Below are 24,999 nucleotides of genomic sequence, written 5' to 3'. Positions count from 1 at the left end.
GAGCGCACATTGTATTTGTGGCGAAGCTCCCCAGGAGAAGGTGGCAGTAGTCCTGCACCTCGTCGTCCTTGCGGAGTGGGATGGAGCGCACGTTGTATTTGTGGCGAAGCTCCCAAGGAGAAGGTGGCAGTCGACCTGCCCCTCGTCGTCCATGAGGATTCAGATGTGTTTCGTACTTAGGCGAGTACTAGACTGCAGCTAAGCCCCCGAGCGGGAGGCTGGCTCACCACTCGGTAGGATTTTCAAATACTTAGGCGAGTACTGGACTGCAGCTAAGCCCCCGAGTGGGAGGGTCGCTCATCACTAGGTAGGATTTTCAAATACTTAGGCGAGTACTGGACTGCAGCTAAGCCCCCGAGCGGGAGGGTCGCTCACCACTCGGTAGGATTTTCAAATACTTAGGCGAGTACTGGACTACAGCTAAGCCCCTGACTGGGAGGGTCGCTCACCACTCGGTAGGATTTTCAAATACTTAGGCGAGTACTGGACTGCAGCTAAGCCCCCGAGTGGGAGGGTCGCTCACCACTCGGTAGGATTTTCAAATACTTAGGCGAGTACTGGACTGCAGCTAAGCCCCCGAGTGGGAGGGTCGCTCACCACTCGGTAGGGTTTTCAAATACTTAGGCGAGTACTGGACTGCAGCTAAGCCCCCGAGTGGGAGGCTGGCTCACCACCCGGTGGGATTTTCAAATACTTAGGCGAGTACTGGACAGCAGCTAACCCCCCGAGTGGGAGGCTGGCTCACCACTCGGTGGAATTTTCAAATACTTAGGCGAGTACTGGACTGCAGCTAAGCCCCCGAGTGGGAGGCTGGTTCACCACTCGGTGGGATTTTCAAATACTTAGGCGAGTACTGGACTGCAGCTAAGCCCCTGAGTGGGAGGGTCGCTCACCACTTGGTAGGATTTTCAAATACTTAGGCGAGTACTGGACTGCAGCTAAGCCCCTGAGTGGGAGGGTCGCTCACCACTCGATAGGATTTTCAAATACTTAGGCAAGTACTGGACTGCAGCTAAGCCCCCGAGTGGGAGGCTGGCTCACCACTCGGTGGGATTTTCAAATACTTAGGCGAGTATTGGACTACAGCTAAGCCCCCGAGTGGGAGGCTGGCTCACCACTCGGTAGGATTTTCAAATACTTAGGCGAGTACTGGACTACAGCTAAGCCCCCGAGTGGAGGCTGGCTCACCACTCGGTAGGATTTTCAAATACTTAGGCGAGTACTGGACTGCAGCTAAGCCCCCGAGTGGGAGGCTGGCTCACCACTCGGTAGGATTTTCAAATACTTAGGCGAGTACTGGACTGCAGCTAAGCCCCCGAGTGGGAGGCTGGCTCACCACTCGGTAGGATTTTCAAATACTTAGGCGAGTACTGGACTGCAGCTAAGCCCCCGAGTGGGAGGCTGGCTCACCACTCGGTAGGATTTTCAAATACTTAGGCGAAACGGGTTCGCAGCTAAGCCCCCGAGTGGGAGGCTGGCTCACCACTCGGTAGGAAATTATTTTTACAAACTTAGGCGAAACGGATTCGCAGCTAAGCCACCCACTGGGGGATTTCTCACGCAAACAAAAACAATAACAATCACTGGGAAAATTATAACGCTCTTGTCTTTGATAAATAAACTACAGGAGTTTTTCTTATTACATCTCATCCGAGTGAGAATTCAAGTATAAAAGGGGCGGAGTAGCTCCGCATTCCAGGCTCGTGGCTCATCAATCTGGCGATCGACATTATAGAGGTGGTACGCTCCATTGTGGAGGACTCTGGTGACTATGAAGGGGCCTTCCCAAGTAGGAGCGAGTTTGTGTGGTTTCTGCTGATCCACTCGGAGGACTAAGTCTCCTTCTTGGAAGGCTCGACTCTTCACATTTCTGGCATGGAATCGACGCAAGTCTTGCTGATAGATGGTCGATCGGATCACAGCTATTTCTCTTTCTTCTTCCAGGAGGTCGACTGCGTCCTGCCGGGCTTGTTCTGCTTCATCTTTAGAGTAGAGCTCGACTCGGGGGGCGTTGTGAAGCAGGTCACTCGGCAAGACTGCTTCGGCTCCGTAGACCAGAAAGAATGGGGTTCTTCCAGTCGATCGGTTCGGGGTTGTCCTCAATCCCCAAAGGACTGATGGAAGCTCATCGACCCATGCACCTGCTGCGTGCTTGAGATCGCGCATCAATCGAGGTTTCAGTCCTTTGAGAATTAGGCCATTTGCTCTTTCCGCTTGTCCATTCGACTGGGGGTGAGCAACCGAAGCGTAGTCAACTCGTGTGCCCTGAGAGGTGCAAAAGGCCCTGAATTTGTCAGAATCGATGTTTGACCCATTGTCAGTGATGATGCTATGCGGAACTCCATATCTGAATATCAACTCTTTGATGAAACTGATAGCAGTGCAAGCATCAAGATTCTTGATAGGCTTAGCTTCAATCCATTTGGTGAACTTGTCGACTGCTACTAGCACATGAGTGAAGCCGCTCCTGCCCGTTCTCAGTGGTCCAACCATGTCCAGCCCCCAAACAGCGAAGGGCCAGACGAGTGGAATGGTTTTCAGAGCTGACGCGGGCTTGTGCGACATATTGGAGTAATACTGACATCCTTCACATTTGTTGACTATCTCTTTTGCCATTTCATTGGCCCTTGGCCAGTAGAATCCCGCTCGGTATGCTTTAGCCACAATGGTCCGAGAGGACGCATGATGACCACAGGTCCCCGAGTGGATATCATCAAGGATCATCTGACCTTCTTCTGGTGTTATACACTTCTGACTGACTCCAGTCGCGCTTTCTCTATACAACTGTCCCTTTATGACTGTAAAGGCCTTGGATCGACGGACGATCTGTCGAGCCTCTTCTTCGTCCTCTGGGAGTTCTTTCCTTAGGATGTACGCGATGTACGGTATTGTCCAGTCGGGAGTGATGACCAAGACTTCCATGATCAGGTCGACCACAGCTGGAACTTCAACTTCAGTCGGATCCGTGGCACTTTTTGGCTGCGGGGCCTCTTCAGTGAAGGGATCCTCCTGAACTGATGGTGTGTGGATGTGTTCCAAAAACACATTGCTGGGAATGGCTTCTCTTTTGGAACCTATTTTTGCCAAATCATCAGCTGCTTGATTTTTCAGTCGGGGTATGTGATGAAGCTCTAACCCCTCGAATTTCTTCTCCAGCTTTCTCACTGCATTGCAATAACCAGTCATGGCTGGACTTCTGACGTCCCACTCCTTCATCACCTGATTAACCACCAAATCTGAGTCGCCATAGACCATGAGGCGACGGACGCCGAGTGAAATGGCCATGCGCAACCCATATAAAAGTGCTTCATATTCTGCCTCGTTATTGGAGGAATCAAAGTGGATTTGAAGAACATATCTGAGCTTATCTCCTCGGGGGGAGACCAACACCACCCCGGCACCGGAACCATTCAGCATTTTGGAACCGTCGAAGAACATGGTCCAATGCTCCGAGTGAACCTGAGTCGGCAGTTGCTGTTCAATCCACTCGGCGACGAAATCTGCTATTGCCTGGGACTTGATAGCTTTCTTTGCCTCAAACTTGATATCTAGAGGAAGGAGTTCAATCGCCCATTTTGCCACTCGACCAGTTGCATCTCTGTTATGCAGGATCTCTGACAATGGAGCGTCGCTGACGACTGTAATGGAATGATCAGAGAAGTAGTGAGCAACTTTCTTTGTGGTCATATAAATCCCATATACAAGCTTCTGATAATGAGGATATCTTTGCTTCGATGGGGTCAAAACTTCAGAAATATAATATACTGGGCGCTGAAATTTGAAGGCTTTTCCTTCTTCTTCCCGCTCGATCGTAAGTACCGTACTGACGACTTGTCCCGTGGCTGCGATGTAAAGCAGCAAAGGCTCCTTGCTGATTGGGGCAGCAAGCACCGGCTGGGTGGAGAGTAGAGCTTTGAGCTCTGCAAATGCTGCATCAGCTTCGGGAATCCACTCGAGCTTGTTGGACTTCTTCATCAATCGGTAAAGAGGCAATGCCTTTTCATCGAGACGAGATATGAATCGACTTAAAGCGGCCAAGCAACCAGTAAGCTTCTGGACATCGTGCACTCGCACAGGACTTCTCATTCGGAGTATAGTACCGACTTTTTCTGGATTGGCGTCGATTCCCCGTTCGGAAACGAGAAAACCGAGTAATTTTCCGCCAGGAACTCCGAATGTGCACTTTGATGGATTAAACTTGATATCATACCTCCTGAGGTTGGCAAAGGTTTCAGCAAGGTCAGTCAGCAGGTCGGAACCCTTCCGTGACTTGACCACAATATCATCCATGTATGCTTCCACATTCCGACTGATTTGAGTGAGCAAACACTTCTGAATCATCCTCATGAATGTGGCTACGGCATTCTTGAGGCCAAACGGCATGGTAACATAACAGAAGCACCTGAATGGAGTGATGAAAGCTGTTTTGATCTCGTCAGGTCCATACAGACGGATCTGATGGTACCCGGAATAGGCGTCTAAAAAAGACAGTCGCTCACATCCTGCAGTCGAGTTGACTATCCGTTCGATGCAGGGGAGAGGAAAATGATCTTTCGGGCAGGCCCGATTGATATGTTTAAAGTCAATGCACATGCGAAGTGACTTGTCCTTCTTGGGGACCATGACAATGTTGGCGAGCCACTCGGAGTGGTAGATCTCTCAGATGAACTCCGTTGCTAAGAGCCGAGCCACCTCCTCGCCAATAGCCTTTCTCTTCTGGACGGCGGACCATCGGAGATGTTCTTTGACAGGTTTTATTTTTGAGTCGACTCGTAGGCGATGCTCAGCCAGCTCCCTGGGAACACCTGGCATGTCAGAAGGCTTCCATGCAAAAATATCCCAGTTCTCACGGAGCAACTGGATGAGCGCTTCTTCCTATTTGGAGTTGAGTGTTGTTGAGATATGAGTTGGAGCAGCGCTGGGATCGGTCGGGTGGATGTGAGCTGTCTTCGTTTCACTAGACGACTGAAAAGCTGATTCTGTAGCGGGCTTCTTAGCTCGCAACAAATCACTCGGGTCTGCAGTCTTCTGGTATTCCTGCAGCTCTACCACTGCCATCTGAGCATCAGCAATCTTTGAACCTTTCTGAAAACACTCTTCTTCTTTCTTCTGATTGCCCGTAATAGTGATCACACCTTTGGGACCAGGCATCTTCAATTTGAGATACACATAACATGGTCGAGCCATGAAGCGTGCATATGCCGGCCTGCCCAAAATAGCGTGATACGCACTCTGGAAATCTACAACTTCGAATGTCAACTTTTCTTTGCGGTAATTCTTGGAATCACCGAAAACCACATCAAGAGCAATCTGGTCGAGTGACTCAGCCTTCTTTCCAGGAATGACTCCATGGAAACTCATGTTGCCGGTACTGAGTCTGGACATCGGAATGCCCATCCCTTTCAACGTCTCAGCATATAGTATGTTCAAACCACTGCCGCCGTCCATCAAGACTTTGGTTAGTCGAGTGCCTTCAACAACTGGGTCGACCACCAAAGCTTGCCTCCCAGGGGTGGCAATGTGTGTTGGATGATCGGACTGGTCGAATGTGATGGCAGTCTGAGACCACTTCAGATAACTGGGTGTCGCCGGAGCAACCATATTCACCTCCCGGTTGATAACTTTCAGTCGACTTTTGCTTTCAACATCAGCAAAAATCATCAGGGTGGAATTGACCTGGGGGTATCCATCGTCACTATCTTCCTTGTCCTCAACTTTATCCGACTCCATTTCCTTATCTTTGGGCTGCTTGCCCTGGAACTGCTGGATCAAGAGTCAACACTGTCGAGTGGTATGTTTCGGGTAAATGAAATTGCCCTCTTCATCTTTCTTGGTGTGGATGTGACATGGTAAATCCAACACATCATTTCCGTCCTGGTCCTTAACCTTCTTGGGGTTCCAAGGTCCTTTGGGTTTCCCCTTAAACTTTCCTTGAGTTACGGCCAAGGCTTCCCCAGGAGCAGCTGGCTCGGCTTTCCGCTTCTGTTTCCGATTGGAATTTCCTTCGGTTTCTTGAGCGACTGACTTGAGCTTGCCACTCCTGAGTCGATCCTCATCTTCACCATTAGCGTACTTGGTGGCAATCTCCATCATCCGATTCAGAGACATATCTCCGGTTCGACCGAATTTCAGATTCAGTTCTCTGTACTTGACGCCTTCTTTGAAGGCACAGACTGCTTGGTGGTCAGGCACATTCTCTACCGTGTGATGTAACGTGATCCATCTCTGGATGTAATCCCTCAAAGTTTCATTCGGCTTCTGTACGCAAGACCGCAGTTCCGTCAGCCCTGCCGGTCGCTTGCATGTTCCTTCAAATGTGGTGACAAACACTCGGGCGAGATCTTCCCAAGTGTAAATGCTGCTGGGCGCTAACTGGTTCAGCCACGCTCTGGCCGAGCCCTCCAACATGAGAGGCAGGTGCTTCATGGCCACTTCATCATTGCCGCCGCCAATCTGGACGGCCACTCGGTAGTCTTCAAGCCAAGTATCAGGCTTGGACTCACTAGTGAACTTACTGACTCCAGTCGCCAACCTGAAGTTGGGAGGAATCACAGCGGCCCTGATGGCTCTACTAAAGCACTCTGGCCCCGAAACATGTACTCTGCCGCTGGTAGGTGCATCTCTGTCATGACCTTCTCGGTGAGCTCTATTCCTGTCGACCAAACCTTGAACGAGAATGGATCTCGCATCAAAGCCTGGCTCCCTAGGGTCGACTGGAATCCTTTGCCCAACACTATGAGGGCACCTGTCATCCTGCTGTCGAGGCGCATACGACCCGCTCCTCGGAGGAGGGGTGGGCACTCGATGTCGACCGTCATAATCGAATCAGTGATCATATTGTTCACGGTGCCCGTACTGATTACGCCGGTCCTCACGTCCCTCATGCCTCGGGGGCGATTTTGGGCTATGAGCCGACTGGACTGTGTCTGCAGCAACGGGTCTGCTATAAATCCTGTTCCGCGACTGAGAAACAGCGGAATTCTGGTCTCCTGCTGCCCGGAGTAACGCTCTGATCTGCAGCAAGCCTCTGCCAGCCTCCGACTGGGAAGGCTGAATCGACTCTGCTATACGGGCTGCAGCTGCTAAATTCTGAATCGGAGTTCGATATACCTGCGGGGGCGGAAAGAGCTGACATCGACTGGATTCTAGAACCCGTTGTCACGCACGCTCGTCGAGTGCTCGCTGGAGGTTCTCCAGTCGAGTGCGCTCGGCCAAGTTTGCTAAGCGCGCGTCCTCCAAGGCACGAGCCTTGGGGGTTTCTCCAACGATAGGAGTGTGCAGTGCATCCATGTTCCGGCGACGAAGTTCTTCTCTCTATAGCGACGTGAGAGGCTCGGGGAGATATTCCTCATGGGGATGCGACGGGTCGCCTCCACCCGCGCCTCCGTCGGTGCGGGGAAAACTGGGAGGACTGGGCGGTCCATCGACCATCAGAACCTCCGCCGCCGGATCACTGCTGTCACACTCGGATGCGGTCTCTGCGGAGCCAGTCGACAGATCGAACAGGTTGTAGAGGGATTCGTCGGGCTCGATCGCCGCGACTTGAGGGGTGGCTGACTGGCGTGCCACCGCGTGTCTCACCCACCGCTGAAGTCTCGACCGACCGGAGCGCTTGCGCCGGCGGGAAACAGGGAGAGAGGACAACACAGGAGCCGACCAGTAGGGGATCGACGATTGCCACAAGAGAACGCCGCGGATGCATGCACTAAAGTGTGTTGCCCCCCGGACGGGGAGTGCGTCCACGTCGAGCGGAGCCTCCTGAAGCCAAGCGGAGTCGTCGGCGATGAACGTGAGCGCGCCGAGACGGATCTCGCGGCCCTCCACCAAAACTCCGCCAGAGACCATGATGATTTGGATCGGAAAAGATTGCAACTCCTCCAACAAATCGCTAAAACACCGGCCCCACGGTGGGCGCCAACTATCGTGGTTCTAAGTCTGACAGTAATATAGGAGGGTAGGTATGGAGAGGCAAGATCTTAGCTATGGAGAAGTTGTAAGCACACGAGGTTTACGAGTTCAGGCCCTTCTCGGAGGAAGTAATAGCCCTACGTCTCGGAGCCCGGAGGCGGTCGACTGGATTATGCGTGTATGGTTTACAGGGGTGCGAATCCTTTACACTAAGGAGGGGGTGGCTTATATAGAGTTCATCGGACCCCTCCGGCCCTCAGTTGTGCAGGGTTTAAATACATTAAGATCGGGCGTTACAGGTAACGCCCCTAATAAAGTGCTATGATAACCATAAAGGCTACTTAATAACCGACCGTTAGCATGCGGAGTGCCTTTAGGTCTCCTGGCCGTCGAGTGGTTTGGTCTTGGTCGAGTGATTACTTCTTGGTCGAGTGTCTTCGAGTCTGTCGAGTGGAACACCTCCAAGTCAATTGAAAGGTGATTTCTTCTAGAGATGCCCTTGGATAGGGCAGTTGGGACATGTCCATGATCCTACCCTAGGTACATAGCTTCATCACACTATACATTATGGCCGTTAAATACCGGTTGCATATAACCTCAAATTATTGACGCGGACGGACCTGGACGCTATGTGTTTGTACTGCTGGGAGTCTGGGACTTATTTATAAACTTGCTCAGATGGTATGATATTGTTCAAATGACTAGAACGACACACTGAACTATACTCGTTTGACCAATACTCAGTAGTCACATTAGAACATAGATGTAAATGACATTCTTTTCTTGTACCAGTTACATTAAGAAAACAAAGTCGAAATCTGCTTTGACAATCAATAGATGTTCTTTGGGAAAAGGCTGTTGTGGCAAGAGGATGATTGTGCCAACAAGTATCATGTAGGAGTAGTTAACTGGCAACTAGTTTGTCCAATCAGATTATTGTGGTTTAGGGTGGTACACTCATTACATGTAATATTGAATTTATCCTTGCTGGGTAAAGGAGGTTGGGGATAATCCGTTTTAGGTGTTAATTACTATAGAGTGTAGACTATACTCCCTCCATTCCATAATGTAGTGCTTCCTCTATTCACGTGTTTCAACTTTGACCGTAAATTTAACTACCAAGATCGATTGTGGCGGGAGCAAAAATTATATCAGTGAATTCGTATTCGAAAGAAGTTTTTAATTATATAATTTTTTCTCCCGCCGCAGTTTGTCTCGTTGGTTAAATTTATGGTCAAAGTTGGACCTCGGTAAACGCGGGCGCACTATATTTTGGAATGGAGGGAGTACAATTTAACATTCGATGCCAATGTTAGGAGTGTCCCTTTGTGCAAGAAGAAAGCGGGTGTATCCCATTTCTGGCAGGGGCTAATCAAAGGAAAACATGTTATGAGTTGTACTAGCTGTTAGAGTTGTGTCGAATATTATTGTACAAGTTAGGTTATAGTTGAATTTGGAGTCGTACGGTGTGTAGACAGGATACGGAGTCGTGTCCAAGTAGGACACTTGTATCCTAGGCCTCTCATATATAGCGGAGGTAGACACACGATGTAACCTATGCCAACATAATAGCACGGGCACGCGGGGAAGCCGGCGGCGTGTGCCGGCGCCCGGGCGGCCGGGATGCGGTATTGTGACGGTGTCACGAGGAAGAGCGCCCGTAGTCAGGCTCCGAGGATGTAACCATGATGGTGAACCTCGTTAACAAATCTCGATGTCGTGCTTGTGTGATTGCTTGGTCTTCGGTAGATTGACGGAGTGCCTCGGATTATTTTAACAAATGGTATCAGAGCAAGGTTCGAAGAGGCCGCATGGTACGTTGATTTATAGGATGGATCGTTATCAAGTTCATTGCAAAGACGGTGTGGTGGAGAATTGATCGAAGCTAAAGCTGGTCGGTTGAAGTATCTCATCCGCGGAAGTCGTCTGGTCGCGTCTGGACGAGATTGGAAATCGGCATAGCAATCGGAAGCATCGGCGACGTGGTCTGGTGTGTGCTTGGGAACTCGGCCGAATCATGATGCAGCAACACGTGCAACAGATCACGCGGAACGGCGGCGACGAGATGGATTGATCCAGCGCATGCCTTGTGCGTGCGAGCACGGGCGCTGCGGGCAGGTGGCCAGGCGCTAGCGAGGCGGGTGGCGGCGTGTGCGTCGATGGGCGGCGGCCGAGGCAGATCGATTGATCCTCAGATAGATCGGGAGCAGGGCGCTGGTGTCCTAGTGTGTGCAAGGCCCAAGGCCCATGTGTTGGTGCTGGTGGGCCAGAAACGCAGCAAGGCTGATCGGGAATAAGGGCGTCAGGACTGCTGAGCTGCGTGAGATTTGTTACAAGAAAAATAAAGGCGTCAGGTACATCGAGAGCAAGACAAAGAGCATGATGGAGAATATTGGGGCTGCACGTGAGCAAGGATAAACGGAACTTTTGATCTTGTGCACGGGAAGGCTACTAGAGGAATTCTCCGATGGCTCTCTTTGCTTGGTACATGTACATGTATGCACAGGATGACAGCGGTGCACGCTACAAAAAACAAAGGCGCGGTCGCAAGTCCATGAAATATTTGATACGATGCAAGTCAATGAAGATGGACATGTGCGGCGACGGCGGCGTGCGTACAAGGCTCGGGTAGAGTCTGGAGCATGTCGTTTCATGTTCATGCATACATATGCGTCAAGCAATGTACGGAGATGTGCGGAGCAGACACGGCGCAGGGTGAAGCATTGTTGCAGTCGGATAATTTTCGGCTGGGTCGGACTGGATTGTCTGATGGCCTGACATGGATGTTGGTCAAAGTATAAGACGGCGGTGATTTTGGCGACGACGACATAGGAGCGTGATGCTGATGATGACCGACTTGTGGAGTGTGGAAACACGTGGCGCAGGCCTAAGGGCTTGTGCGGCTTCGACAGACTATGGCGCTGGGTTGATTCAAGATGGTGCGCACAGGAGAGTTTGAAGTCAATAGGGCGCGGGAGGGTGGCATGTACAACCACCATGGAGTCATGTTGAATGTGGAGTTGGAGTCTGATGGACGACTTCACTCTGTGCTGATAGAGGGGCTACATCGTAAGAATTCGGAGAGTCGAAGCCTATTTCAGCGGGATAGCGAGAGACACGCGGATCGGACTGGGTACCAGTGGTCTGATGGAGACGTGATACTCGGCATCGGTCGGTGATGATCGGTGGTTCTCTGCAGTGGGGGGTTGAGGCAGTGTGGGCTAACTACCCGGGAGACTAGACCAGGACAGCAGAGGCTCGACGCGATGATAGCGGCGATGCGTGCGGTAAGCACGGGACATAGCGACAGGCCAATGCACTGATGGTCAGACATGTGGTCAGACAAACTGTGCATGGGGTGCTGAAGCAGTGTTGACGAGTATCGGATTCAAGTTGGTGACTGGGTCTATCGGTGCTAGTTGATGGACAGGAGTTGACCGTGGAGAATCTGAGAAAGCGGCGGAAAGTCTGAAATTGTCAAAAGCTGAGAGAGTACATGGCCGTATATTCTGTGGTGTTCAGTGCACATGGCAAAGTGCGTATGACAAATACAGAAGGAGGCGGAGTGCTATAGCTGTGGGACATGTCAGAGACTATCCGGGAAAAAGGATGAGACAACTCTGAATTTGACTCAGGGTGACACAGGGCGACGGTGAAATTCCTTCAAGTTTTAGACAGATGGTCAAGAAAAAGCGGTGATGTTGAGTTTAGGTAACTCTTGTATGTGACATTCAATATGTGAGTTTTTCATTTTCACACAAATAAGTTATCGGTGTGTGATGGTGTTCAACGGAAACTCGGGAAGTTGGAAGCACAAAGTAGAGTAATGAAAAACTTAACTTTGCTCAAGTGTTGATTGTGAAGAAGACGAGAAGGGACTGCAATTACAGGTGGAGTCACATGGAGTCTGGGAGTAGCAGCGGTGCTCATGGCATATCTCAAGTCCAATGTACATAGAGGTTCGACACACAGACGAATTTAAGGTGGTAGAGAATATTCGTCAAGGTGGAGTTTGTTAGAGTTGTGTCGAATATTATTGTACAAGTTAGGTTACAGTTGCACTTGGAATCGTACGGTGTGTAGACAGGATACGGAGTCGTGTCCAAGTAGGACACTTGTATTCTAGGCCTCTCATATATAGCGGGGGTAGACACACGATGTAACCTATGCCAACATAATAGTACGGGCACGCGGGGGAGCTGACAGCGTGTGCCGGCGCCCGGGCGGCCGGGATGCGGTATTGTGACGGTGTCATGGGAAGGAGCGCCCGTAGTCAGGCCCCGGGGATGTAACCATGATGGTGAACCTCATTAACAAATCTCGGTGTCGTGTTTGTGTGATTGCTTGGTTCTTGGTAGATCGATGGAGTGCCTCAGATTATTCGAACACTAGCTCTTTGTGTAAGAAGAAAACAGGTGTTCCCCATTTCTGGCCGGGCCTAATGAAAGGAAAAACTTTAGGCTTTGTAGAAAAGAAATAGGTAATGGGATTAATACTAGATTATGAGAAGAGATGTATCAGGTTTCGATTTGGATTAATTCCTAGGCTGGTCTGTGGAAACCAAGAGAACAACAATGACATCACGGTGTGGCGCTTCATGTAGAGGTTGCGTCTGAGGTTTTCACTTAGCACACTCGATGGGCATTGTTGACCAAGAGCTTGCTGTTGATGTTTGCTAGAGGTTGCCTTTTGGTGCTGTGTTATCTGTAATCCGCGTTGTATTCGTTTTAGTTCTTTTGTATATGTGTCTGGATTTAAACACTAGTGTTCAGTCATTTGTTTTAGGATCTAGCCGCATGGTAATGCTGTGGTGGTTGCTTGGTGTGGATAAGTGGCTGATAGCGTGGCTCACGCTTTGTTGCGCCGCTTCCGTATATAGACTATGGCATTCGCCTATGTATACATACACTAGAACAACTAGTAAATTGTACGTGCTTTGCACGTTGTTGAAATATACTTCCTTCGTCAAAAAATACGTGTCGGAAAAATGAACGTATCTAGATGTATTTTCATTCTAAATACATCCATTTTCATCCATTTATGCAACAAGTAATTTCGGACGGAGGGAGTATATAAAAAGCAAGGGAAGATATATCTGAAAATGTATTTTCTTTTCTAGAATCGTATTGGACAAGATCCAACTTGGTTCTTACCTCTCTAGGATCCAGATTGTTCTAGTCCCTTTTTCTTAGAGTATCAGATAAGCATGTGGATAGATGCTTCTAGAACACATGAGATAGTAGAGTTGGGGGTTCAATTAGAAGTCCACGTGGCAGAATCCTATGAGTTGAAAACTTTATCCAATGAATGATAATGCTTGGATTTGCCATCTCTTGACCGTTGGATGGGCATATCCAACGACTAATATTTGAAGCTATTGGCACACTATATAGTGCTATAGATATATTGCACCCAATGCACATCCGTATCAAATTTGGCTTCATTAGATAAACATCCACCTTGCTACGGGCTCTTGAAGCCGTTGATCTGAATCAACTCATATCGCTCAACAACCGAGCCACATACCAACGGGTCCACCCATCAACATATTACTCCATAAAGCACAATGTGTTGACCAAGTCAAAACCGCGGACCAAATCTCAAATTGAAGACCTCAATTGATTAAAAGAGCTTCCACCCTTATGGAGCTTAGTGACCATACAACTGCCAAGTGTTCAGAAATTGTAACATTTTAGGGTTATTTATCTAAAATGAGTTTGGGATCTCTGCAGAGACGACATCAAGCACATAGTCTGGTGGCACCATGAGCCACACCTTACACAGTTCCTCTCCTAACCCTACTCTAGCAAGTTTATGTGTGGCAGAGTTCGCAGATCATCCGACCCAAGATACTTTCACCTACTGAAACAAGTGGAAGATTGCTTTGATCTCCTCCACTGTTGGCCCTACAACAGCCAAGTTCTTATCCCTTCCCCGAAGCATCGACACCACTGCCTTGTTGTCAGTATCCAAGTGCAGCTTCTATATGTTGATCCCGGCCGCTAGTTGGACCGCCCTTTTGCATGCTAAGATCTCCACCGTCTCCAGCTCTGTTGCATGGTTATAGACATGACAGGCAGCCGCCCGGAAATCCCCCGCATGGCCTCTCAGGATCACTCCTCCGCCTTCCTTTTCTCCATGCTTTGACACAACACCATCTGAATTTGCTTTAATCCACCCCTCTGCCGGAGCTGTCCACTTTTGAATTTCCTTCTTTGACACAGCCGGTGCCTCCTTCTTGTGTACCGAGAGCCATTCTGCCATGTACGCACACACTGACATCGCTATTTCATGTGGCACTGCAATCTTCTTCCCATCCTTTGCTTCATTTCGAGCCAACCATAATCCATAACAAGCCTGGACCATCGCCGCCCGTTCGTCAGCGCTCGCCTCTACGAACCATCCCAGCAGCCAGGTTGAGACAACAACCGAGGAGTCAATCTAACACGGTGGGATTGCTACCGCAACTCCTTTCTCCGAGCGCAGGACCTTCCAGAAAAGAACCGAATGCGGACATGTCCAAAACCTGTGCATAAGCGTCTCCTCTTTCCCGCACGCTGCACAAAAGACCCCAGCCTTGATGCGGCGTCTTAGAAGCTCCGACCCGACTGCTAGCCCATTTCTCATCAACCTCCATGTATGTATTTTCACCTTATTTGGAGCACATGTGTCCCACAAGCCTGGCCACCCTTTGTGTTTTTGAACTGAGGAAGAAGTGCCCGGCCGTCCGGTCTTAATCCCATTCAGCATCATCTTAAGGTGGTATGCAGACTTCACCGAAAACACTCTGTTCTTCGTATAGTTCCATGCAATATAATCTTCCATCCCCGGGCCTCCGATAGCTATTTGTTTGACATCGTTGGCGTCCTCCATTGAGAGCATATCGTCAACTTTGTTCATGTCCCATGCCATGCCATTTGGTGTCATCAGATCGCATACCTTAGTGACACACTGCACATGCGCTTGCCCAAGTGGCTTCGAACTTCCCTGTCTTGGTATCCAGTTGTCATGATGGATGTTGATTTGAGACCCATCTCCTATGCGCCATATAGTGCCCTCCCTCAATAGATCACATCCGTATAGGATACTTTGGAAAGTGTATGAGGCCCCGGAGGGGCATGTTGCATTCAAGATCGTACCTTCCTTGAAATATCGTGCCTCGAGTACTCTTGCACATAATGAGTCTAGATTTTGTAAAACTCTCCATACCTGTTTCGCCAGTAGTGCTTGATTAAATGCCACTGGGTCTCTGAATCCCAGCCCCCCTCCCGCTTAGCAGTACACATTTTCTCCCATGCTAACCAGTGCACCTTCCTTTCACCATTTGCTGCACCCCACCAGAAACTTGATGAAATCGAAGTCAGGTTCTCGCACATCTTCTTTGTGACTTGAAAACAGCTCATGGTAAAAGTCGGTGTAGCTTGTAGCACAGATTTAACTAACGCTTCTCTCGTTGCTTTTGATAATCCTTGTCCTTTCCATCCCGAGACCTTCCCTTTTGAACATTTAGTAACATATTTAAAAGTACCATCCTTGGACTTCCCAACCACTGTTGGCAGTCCTAAATACCTCTCACTCAATGCCTCTGATTCAATCCCAATTGCCTGCATAAGTGTCCCTTTCTCCTCCTCAAGACAACCTTTACCAAAAAACATAGATGATTTTTGAAGATTTACTTTTTGCCCAGATGCAGCCTCATACTTCTCTAAGATATCCTTGAGGGACACAAAATTGTCTTGAGATCCTTCCAAAACACAATGCTATCATTAGCAAACAAGAGATGTGTCACGTGGGGGCTAGTGCTCCCAAATGAGACACCCTTGATGATTTGGTTCTCTTGATCCTTTTTTAGAAGTGCCGAAAAACCCTCAACATAGAATAAGAATAAATAAGGGGATAGAGGGTCTCCCTGACGCAGCCCCTGGATGGTAGAAACCCCCTAGAGCAGCCACCGTTTAACTTGACCGTGAATTTTGCTGATGTTACACATCTCATCACCATCGATATCCATCCCCGAGCAAAGCCAAAACGTGATAGCATTTGTTCTAAGAAAATCCACTCTACCCTGTCATATGCCTTCATCGTATCCAACTTAACCGCACACAATGGTTTCTTCCTCTTCCTTTTCCTGATTGCATGAACACTCTCATACGCCACAAGCATGTTATCCGTGATCAGTATCCCTAGAACAAAGGCACTTTGCTCTTCAGAGATCAACACTGGGAGAATAAGCTTCAGCCTATTAGCAAGCACCTTGGCTGCGATTTTATATAGAACATTACAGAGATTGATCGATCTGAATTGCGAAAGCAACTCCGGTGAGTTAACTTTGGGTATCATCATAATGACCGTCGAATTAAAACTATCAGGCCCTGCTACATCCTCCAAAAAGTCCCGAACGGCTCGATAAACATCATCGCATACCAACAACTAGTGTCGTTGGTAGAACATCATCGGGAGCCCATCCGGTCCCGGCGCCTTCGCCGGTCCCATTTGGAACAGCGCTGCTACCTCTTGAGCATCCGTTGGTTTTCTCTTGAAGAGGAAAGGGTGATGCAACAAAGTAGTGTAATTATTTCCCTCAGTTTTGAGAACCAAGGTATTAATCCAGTAGGAGACAACGCTCAAGTCACCAAGTACCTGCACAAACAATCAAGAACCTTGCAACCAACGCGATAAAGGGGTTGTTAATCCCTTCATGGCCACTTGCAAAAATGAGATCTGATAAAGATAATAAGATAAATATTTTTGGTATTTTTGTTGTATAGATTGGAAAGTGAAGATTGCAAAATAATAAAACGAGATGCGATGTAAATAAAAGAGATGCAATATAATAAGAAAGAGACCCCGGGGGCCATAGGTTTCACTAGTGGCTTCTCTTGAGGTAGCATAAATTACGATGGGTGAGCAAATTATTGCCGAGCAATTGATAGAAGAGCGCATAGTTATGAGAATATCTAGGCAATGATTATGATTATAGGCATCACGTACGTGTCAAGTAGATCGAAACAATTCTGCATCTACTACTATTACTCCACACATCGACCGCTATCCAACATGCATCTAGAGTATTAAGTTCATAAGAATAGAGTAACGCATTAGGCAAGCTGACATGATGTAGAGGGATAAACTCAAGCAATAGGATATAAACCCCATCTTTTTATCCTCGATGGCAACAATACAATATGTGCCTTGCTGCCCCTACTATCACTGGAAAAGGACACCGCAAGATTGAACCCAAAGCTAAGCACTTCTCCAATGGCAAGAAAGATCAATCTAGTAGGCCAAACTAAACCGATAATTTTAAGAGACTTGCAAAGATAACAAATCATGCATATAAGAATTCAGAGAAGAACCAAATAATATTCATAGATAATCTTGATCATAAATCCACAATTCATCGGATCTCGGCAAACACACCACAAAAGAGTATTATATCAAATAGATCTCTAAGAACACCGAGGAGAACTTTGTATTGAGAATCAAAGAGAGAGAAGAATCCATCTAGCTAATAACTATGGACCCGAAGGTCTGTGGTAAACTACTCACGCTTCATCGGAGAGGCTATGGTGTTGATGTAGAAACCCTCCGTGATCGATTCCCCCTCCGACAGATCGCCGGAAAAGGCCCCAGATGCGATCTCACGGGTACGGATGGCTGCGGCGATGGAAAAGTGGTTTCGTGGCTCTCCAGGATGTTTTTAGAGTACAAGAGTATATATATGCGAAAGAAGTGCGTCGGTGGAGCTCCGTGGGGCCCACGAGGGTGGGGGCGCGCCTACCCCCTGGGCGCGCCCTCCTGCCTCGTGCCGCCTCGTGGACTTCCGGACTTCCACTCCAAGTCTCCTGGATTGCATTTGTTCCAAGAAAGATCCTCGCAAAGGTTTCGTTCCGTTTGATATTCCTTTTCTGTGAAACACTAAAATAGGCAAAAAAAACAGAAACTGGCACTGGGCCTCCGGTTAATAGGTTAGTCCCAAAAATAATATAAAAGAGCATATTAAAGCCCATTAAACATCCAAACATATAATATAATAGGATGGAACAATCAAAAATTATAGATTCATTGGAGAAGTATCAAGCTCCCTCTCGATCTCCTCATCTGTAATAGTAGCCATCAGTTTAGCATTCATAGCTTCCGTGACAGCCGGCTCAATGTTTTCCAAAAGATGATGCACATCAGCCGATCCCTCCGACATGAATAGTTTCTCATAAAACGTGGCTGCCATCTCTCTCATCCCCTCATCAATAGTGCACCTCGACCCATCTTCCCGCACCAATGCTTTGATAGTGTTCTTCCTCTTTCTGTGTGAGCAACGGTTCTGAAATTATTTTGTGTTTTGGTCTCCAGCAATCAGCCAGTCCACTCGGGACCGCTGTTTGTATAAGATCTCTTAATTCTCATAAATGTCCCATAGTTTCCCTTCTACGTCCCGGATCTCCAGTGAGCAACAGGTTCGCAGGGCTCGCCGTTTCACATCCTCTAACTGAGTTTTTAACTTGGCAATTTGTTTTCTGATAGAACCAAACACTGTCCTACCCCACTGTTGCATGTCAGCTGACACACGCTCTAGCTTTGACCATACTGCAGCTAGCCCTCTGTCTCCATTGCTCGCCGCTTGCCATGCCGCCGTCACCATTGCCTCATACTCCGTGTGTTTTAGCCACGCTTCTTCCTGATACGTCTCTAATGTATCTATAATTTTTAATTGTTCCATGCTATTATATTATCAATCTTGGATGTTTTATAATCATTTATAGTCATTTTCTATCAGTTTTTTGGTACTAACCTATCAACATAGTGCAAAGTGCCAGTTCCTATTTTCCCATGTTTTTTACATCGCAGAAAATCAATATCAGACGGAGTCCAAATGCCATGAAACTTTACGGAGAATTTTTATGGGCCAGAAGGAACACGATGGGCCCTAGCTGCGCCTGGGGTGTGCCCCGAGGGGGGCACAACACACCTGGGCGCGCTAGGAGACCTAGGCGTGCCCTGGTGGGTTGTGCCCACCTTGGGTGCCCCTCGGACCGCCTCTTTGCTCTATAAATACCCCAAAAATCTCAGAACCCTAGGGGAGTCCACGAAATATTCATCCAGCCGCCGCAGAGTCCAGAACCACCACATCCAATCTAGACACCATCTCGGATGGGGTTCACCACCTCCATTGGTGCCTCTCCGATGATGCGTGAGTAGTTCTTTGTAGACCTTCGTGTCCGTAGTTACTATCTAGATGGCTTCATCTCTCTCTCTATTGATTCTCAATACAGTGGTCTCTTGGAGATCCATATGATGTAACTCTTTTGCGGTGTGTTTGTTGGGATCGATGAACTTTGAGTTTATGATCAGACCTATCTTTTTATATCCATGAAAGTATTTGGGTTTCTTTGATCTCTTATATGCATGGTTGCTTATAGCCTCAAATTTCTTCTCCAATATTTGGGTTTTGTTTGGCCAACTTGATCTATTTATCTTGCAATGAGAATAGGTGCTTTGTAGTGGGTTCGATCTTACAGTGCTTGATTCCAGTGACAGAAAGGGAAATGACACGTATGTATGGTTGCTACTAAGGATAAAACGATGGGGTGTATCTCTACATAGATAGATCTTGTCTACATCATGTCGTCGTTCTTATTGCATTACTCCATTTCTCCATGAACTTAATACACTAGATGCATGTTGGATAGCGGTCGATGTGTGGAGTGATAGTAGTAGATGCAGGCAGGAGTCGGTCTACTAATCTTGGACGTGATGCCTATATAATGATTATTGCTTGGATATTGTCACGAGTATTTGGAGTTCTATCAATTACCCAACAGTAATTTGTTTACCCACCGTTTGCTATTTTTCTCGAGAGAAGCCACTAGTGAAACCTACGGCCCTCTGGTCTTCTTTCTCATATATTTGCCTTTATGATCTATTTTTCCTTTGCTTTTATTTTCAGATCTATTAATTCAGAAACCCCAAAATATATTGCTGCACTTTATTTTATTTGTGATCTACTTATTCAATCTATTACAACTTTCTCCCGTCACGCACCAATTTCTGGCACCGTTACCCGAAAGGGATTGACAACCCCTTTAACACGTCGGGTTGCGTGGATTTGTTATATATGTGCGGGGCTGTTTACGTTGTGTTGCTTGGTTCTCCTACTGGTTCGATAACCTTGGTTTCATATCTGAGGGAAATACTTACCACCATTGTGCTGCATCATCCCGTCCTCTTTGGGGAAATACCGACATAGCTTCAAGCAACATCAAAAGAATTTCTGGCGCCGTTGCCGGGGAGGATCTTCAACATATAACAGGTTCCTAATCACAAATCTCATCTCCTTGCAATTTACATTATTTGCCATTTGCCTCTCGTTTTCCTCTCCCCCACTTCACAAGAATTTGATGTTTTATTCGCCTCTTTTTTTCCGTTCGCCGTTTTCTTGCCGGATCTGTTTTTTAGTGCAATCTTGTTGTGTGGTCATCATGACGCAAGAGAACACCAAGTTATGTGATTTCTCAAATACCAACAACAATGATTTTATCGGCACTCCGCTTTCTCCTCCCGCCACTAGTGCGGATACTTGTGATATTAATACTGCTTTGCTGAATCTTGTTATGAAAGACCAATTTTCCAGTACTCCTAATGAGGATGTAGTGTCCCATCTTAATACCTTCATGGAATTATGTGATATGCAAAAGAAAAAAGATGTGGACAATGATGTGGTCAAGATGAAATTATTTCTGATTTCTTTGCGTGATTCTGCAAAAATTTAGTTCTCTTCTTTGCCTCACAATAGTATCGATTCTAGAAATAAGTGCAAAGATGCTTTTATCACTAAGTATTTTCCTCCCGCAAAAATTATTTCCCTTAGAACCCAGATCATGAATTTCAAGCAACTTGAACATGAGCATGTTGCACAATCTTGGGAAAGGATGAAAATGATGCTAAGGAATTGCCCAACTCATGCGTTAAATCTTTGGATGATCGTACAAAATTTCTATGCGAGGTTGAATTTTGTCTCTCATAATCTTTTAGATCCAGCCGCAGTTGGTACTTTTATGGAAATTACTTTGGGTGAAGACACCAAATTGCTTGATAATATTATGGCAAATTATTTGCAATGGCATACCGAAAGGGCTCCTGCTAGTAAAAAGGTTAATTCAGTTGAAGAAATTTCTTCTTTGAGTGAAAAAGTTGATGCTCTTGTGAAATTGGTTGCTAGTAGAAGTGCTCCTACTGATCTTAATTATATGCCTTTGTCTACTTTGATTGATAAAAATAGTGAGGTCATAGAAGTGAATTTCATATCTCAAAATAATTTCAATAACAATGCTTATAGAGGTAATTTTAATCCTAGACCTTTTCCTAGTAATTTCTCTAATAATTATGGTAATTCCTATGGAAATAAATCTTATAAAAATAATAGGAAAACCTCTGATCTTGAGAATAATATTAAAGAATTTATCAATACACAGAAAGTTTTCAACACTTCCATAGAAGAAAAGTTGAGTAAGATTAATGATTTGTCTAGAAGTGTTGATAGAATTGCCCATGATGTCGGAAATATCAAGATGAAATTTTTTGTGCCTAAAGTAGATGAATCAATTAAAGCTCTTTATGTTTCTATGGATGGAAGTAATAAAAGAACCGCTATGCTTAGAGCTAAAAGAGAACTTTTAGAAAAATCATTTTCTAGTGATTTCTTTTGCAAAAGTGATGAAGATCTTAAAATGATTGGTGTTTCTTCTATTGATTCATTGTTTAGTAAAATTAATATTGATGAAAACAGGACTGGATAAGAGTCAACTTTAGGTAGAAGGCGTCCCAATATTTCGGAGGGTGAAAATCTTGTTGAGAAAATTAATGAAAGTGGGTTTGGAGAGGTCAAAACTTTAGCTAGTGATGTGCCCACTCTTTTGGATTACAAAGACTTTAATTATGATAGTTACTCTTTGACTGATTGTATTTCTTTGTTGAAATCCATGATAAATTCACCCCATGCCTATGAACAAAATAAAGATTTTACTAAACATATTGTTGATGCTATGATGAAATCTTTTGAAGAAAAATTGGAATTATAAGTGTCAATGCCTAGAAAATTGCATGATGAGTGGGAACCTACTATCAAAGTCAAGATTAAAAATTATGAGTGTTTTGCTTTGTGTGACTTGGGTGTTAGTGTTTCTGCTATTCCGAAATCTGTATGTGATGTGCTTGGTCTTACCGATCTTGAATCGTGTTCTTTGAATTTGCACTTGGCGGACTCTACTATTAAAAATCCTATGGGAAGAATTAATGATGTTCTTGAAGGAAATATGCCCTAGAGGCAATAATAAAGTTGTTATTTATATTTCCTTATATCATGATAATTTTTTATTGTTCATGCTAGAATTGTATTAACTGGAAACTTAGTACATATGTGGATACGTAGACAAACAGAGTGTCCCTAGTGTGCCTCTATTTGACTAGCTCGTTAATCAAAGATGGTTAAGTTTCCTAGCCATAGACATGTGTTGTCATTTGATGAACGGGATCACATAATTAGAGAATGATGTGATGGACAAGACCCATCCGTTAGCTTAGCATAATGATCATTTAGTTTTTCTGTTATTGCTTTCTTCATGACTTATACATGTTCCTCAGACTATGAGATTATGCAACTCCCGAATACCGGAGGAACACCTTGTGTGCTATCAAACTTCACAACGTAACTGGGTGATTATAAAGATGCTCTATAGGTGTCTCTAATGGTGTTTGTTGAGTTGGCATAGATCGAGATTAGGATTTGTCACTCCATGTATCGGAGAGGTATCTCTGGGCCCTCTCGGTAATGCACATCACTATGAGTGTCGGTGTCAAAACCGGCGGATCTCGGGTAGGGGATCCCGAACTGTGCGTCTAGGCCGGATGGTAACAGGAAGCAGGGAACACGGCATTTTACCCAGGTTCGGGCCCTCTTGATGGAGGTAAAACCCTACGTCCTGCTTGATTAATATTGATGATATGGGTAGTACAAGAGTAGATCTACCACGAGATCAAGGAGGCTAAACCCTAGAAGCTAGCCTATGGTATGAGTGTTGTATATGGAGTTTTTTCCCTACGGACTACAACCCTCCGGTTTATATAGACACCGATAGGGTTAGGGTTACATAGAGTCGGTTACAATGGTAGGAGATCTTGAATATCCGCATCGCCAAGCTTGCCTTCCACGCCAAGGAAAGTCCCATCCGGACACGGGACGAAGTCTTCAATCTTGTATCTTCATAGTCCTGGAGTCCGGCTGAAGGTATAGTCCGGCTACCCGAACACCCCCTAATCCAGGATTCCCTCAGTAGCCCCCGAACCAGGCTTCAATGACTACGAGTCCGGCGCACAGATTGTTCGGCATTGCAAGGCGGGTTCTTCTCCAAATCTTGTGTACCTGTAGGAATAATGTCCGATTTTTGTAATGTAGTGCTCCTCGGCTTCCGCGCCCAATAATGGCCGTATTCCACGTGTCAAACGAATGCGAAAAGCCGGGGCGTTTTTACATCCACACCCCTAGTCGTATAAACGAGCCGCCTATTTAACGGGATGGGGACTTAGGTCCAAACCACATCTTCTCCTTTCCGCGAGTTAATATCAGAGCGCTTCCAGCAAAGGTCCATTCCAACATGACCAGCCATCACAGCTCCTCCCCTCGCCCCTCCGGTCCCAAACCCGAGGACTGGGAAGGTTGCACCATCCCGCATAGCGAGTTAGTGTCGCTTCAGGCCAAGGGATTTCTCCCTCAGGCATACATGGTCCCGGTCCGAGCCGGTCTCGCCACCTACAATGGCGGAAAACAAGCGGAGAGCACCCCCAATCCTTCTAAAGGAGAGCGGGTGTGCCTTGTCCCCTATCTAATAAGGGGACTGGGATTTCCAATTCATCCATTTCTCCGCGGGCTTCTGGAGTTCTACGGCCTCCAGCTGCACAATCTCACGCCCGGCTCCGTATTGCATATTGTAGGTTTCGTCGCCCTTTGCGAGCTATTTTTAGGCGTTGAGGCTCATTTCGCGCTGTGGAAGAGGTTATTCTGCCTGGTGCCCCGTTCTCAAGAGGGGTCTATATACCAAGTGGGCGGAGCCGAAGTATGGCGCATCGCCGGGACCGGATACCTATCCGGAACCCCAAAGAAGGCGTCCGAGGACTGGCCTTCGGAATGGTTTTACATAGATGACGTCTCGCTACCGGACCCTATCCGGGTCGGTCTCCCTGAGTTCAACAGTGCTCCATTGAAGAAACACTTGAGCTGGCGTCCGCGGAGCTCTCAGAGAGAAAGCGACAGAGACGTCCTTTACCTGATGGGCCGGATAAGACTGTTGGCTCATTCCATACTAACCATGATAGGAGTCATGGCCGCATGCATTATGCAGGGGGTGCAGCCGCTTCAATATAGAGGCCACCCCATGTGGGATTTCAACGGGGAGGATGACGCCACACGTTATGGTGGTAAGGGGCCGGCCTCAGCCGCCTTAGTAAAGATCTTATCCTCTTTGTACAAGGGAGAAAAGGAGGAATTCCTCCGCGTCAACCCGCGGGCCAGATTCAGTATGTACGATCCTCCAAGTTGGGTAAGTGAACAATTGCGCTTGCCCGTTTGTTTTATACTCCCATGGTTAGATAGGTAGTCTAACGACTTCAATGCAGGAACTGCGGCAGGAGGTAAAGGATATAAACAGCCGCCCTCCACAACCCGAGGACCTAGAACAGTCCCTCAATCCGGACTCCGAAGAGGATCCGGACATATCGGTGGAGCTTATCGACGGGGTGTTCCATCAGCTAAGCAAGGGCAATACCTTGGTAGCCATTACGGCGGATTACCCAGGGTTAATCCCGGCCTCCCAGGTGACAGAAACCGGGGTCTTATTCCCTTGAAAGAGATTCCACCCTCTCGTAGCCCGGTGTTTCTGACGACAATCATGTTTTGCAGGGGAGATTTCCGAGGCAGGAGGCCGAACCTACGGCGGCTAGCCAACGAGGGGCCGCAGGGCCCCGTGGGGAAAAAAGGAATGTAGTCCGGACTGAGATGCCGGCGCAAAGGTATAGTGCACCCTCTGTTTCCCTGGAGTTATT

Source organism: Triticum aestivum, chromosome 5A (assembly GCF_018294505.1).
Source record: "Triticum aestivum cultivar Chinese Spring chromosome 5A, IWGSC CS RefSeq v2.1, whole genome shotgun sequence".
Lineage (NCBI taxonomy): Eukaryota > Viridiplantae > Streptophyta > Magnoliopsida > Poales > Poaceae > Triticum > Triticum aestivum.
Note: the sequence above shows the minus strand (reverse complement) of the source record.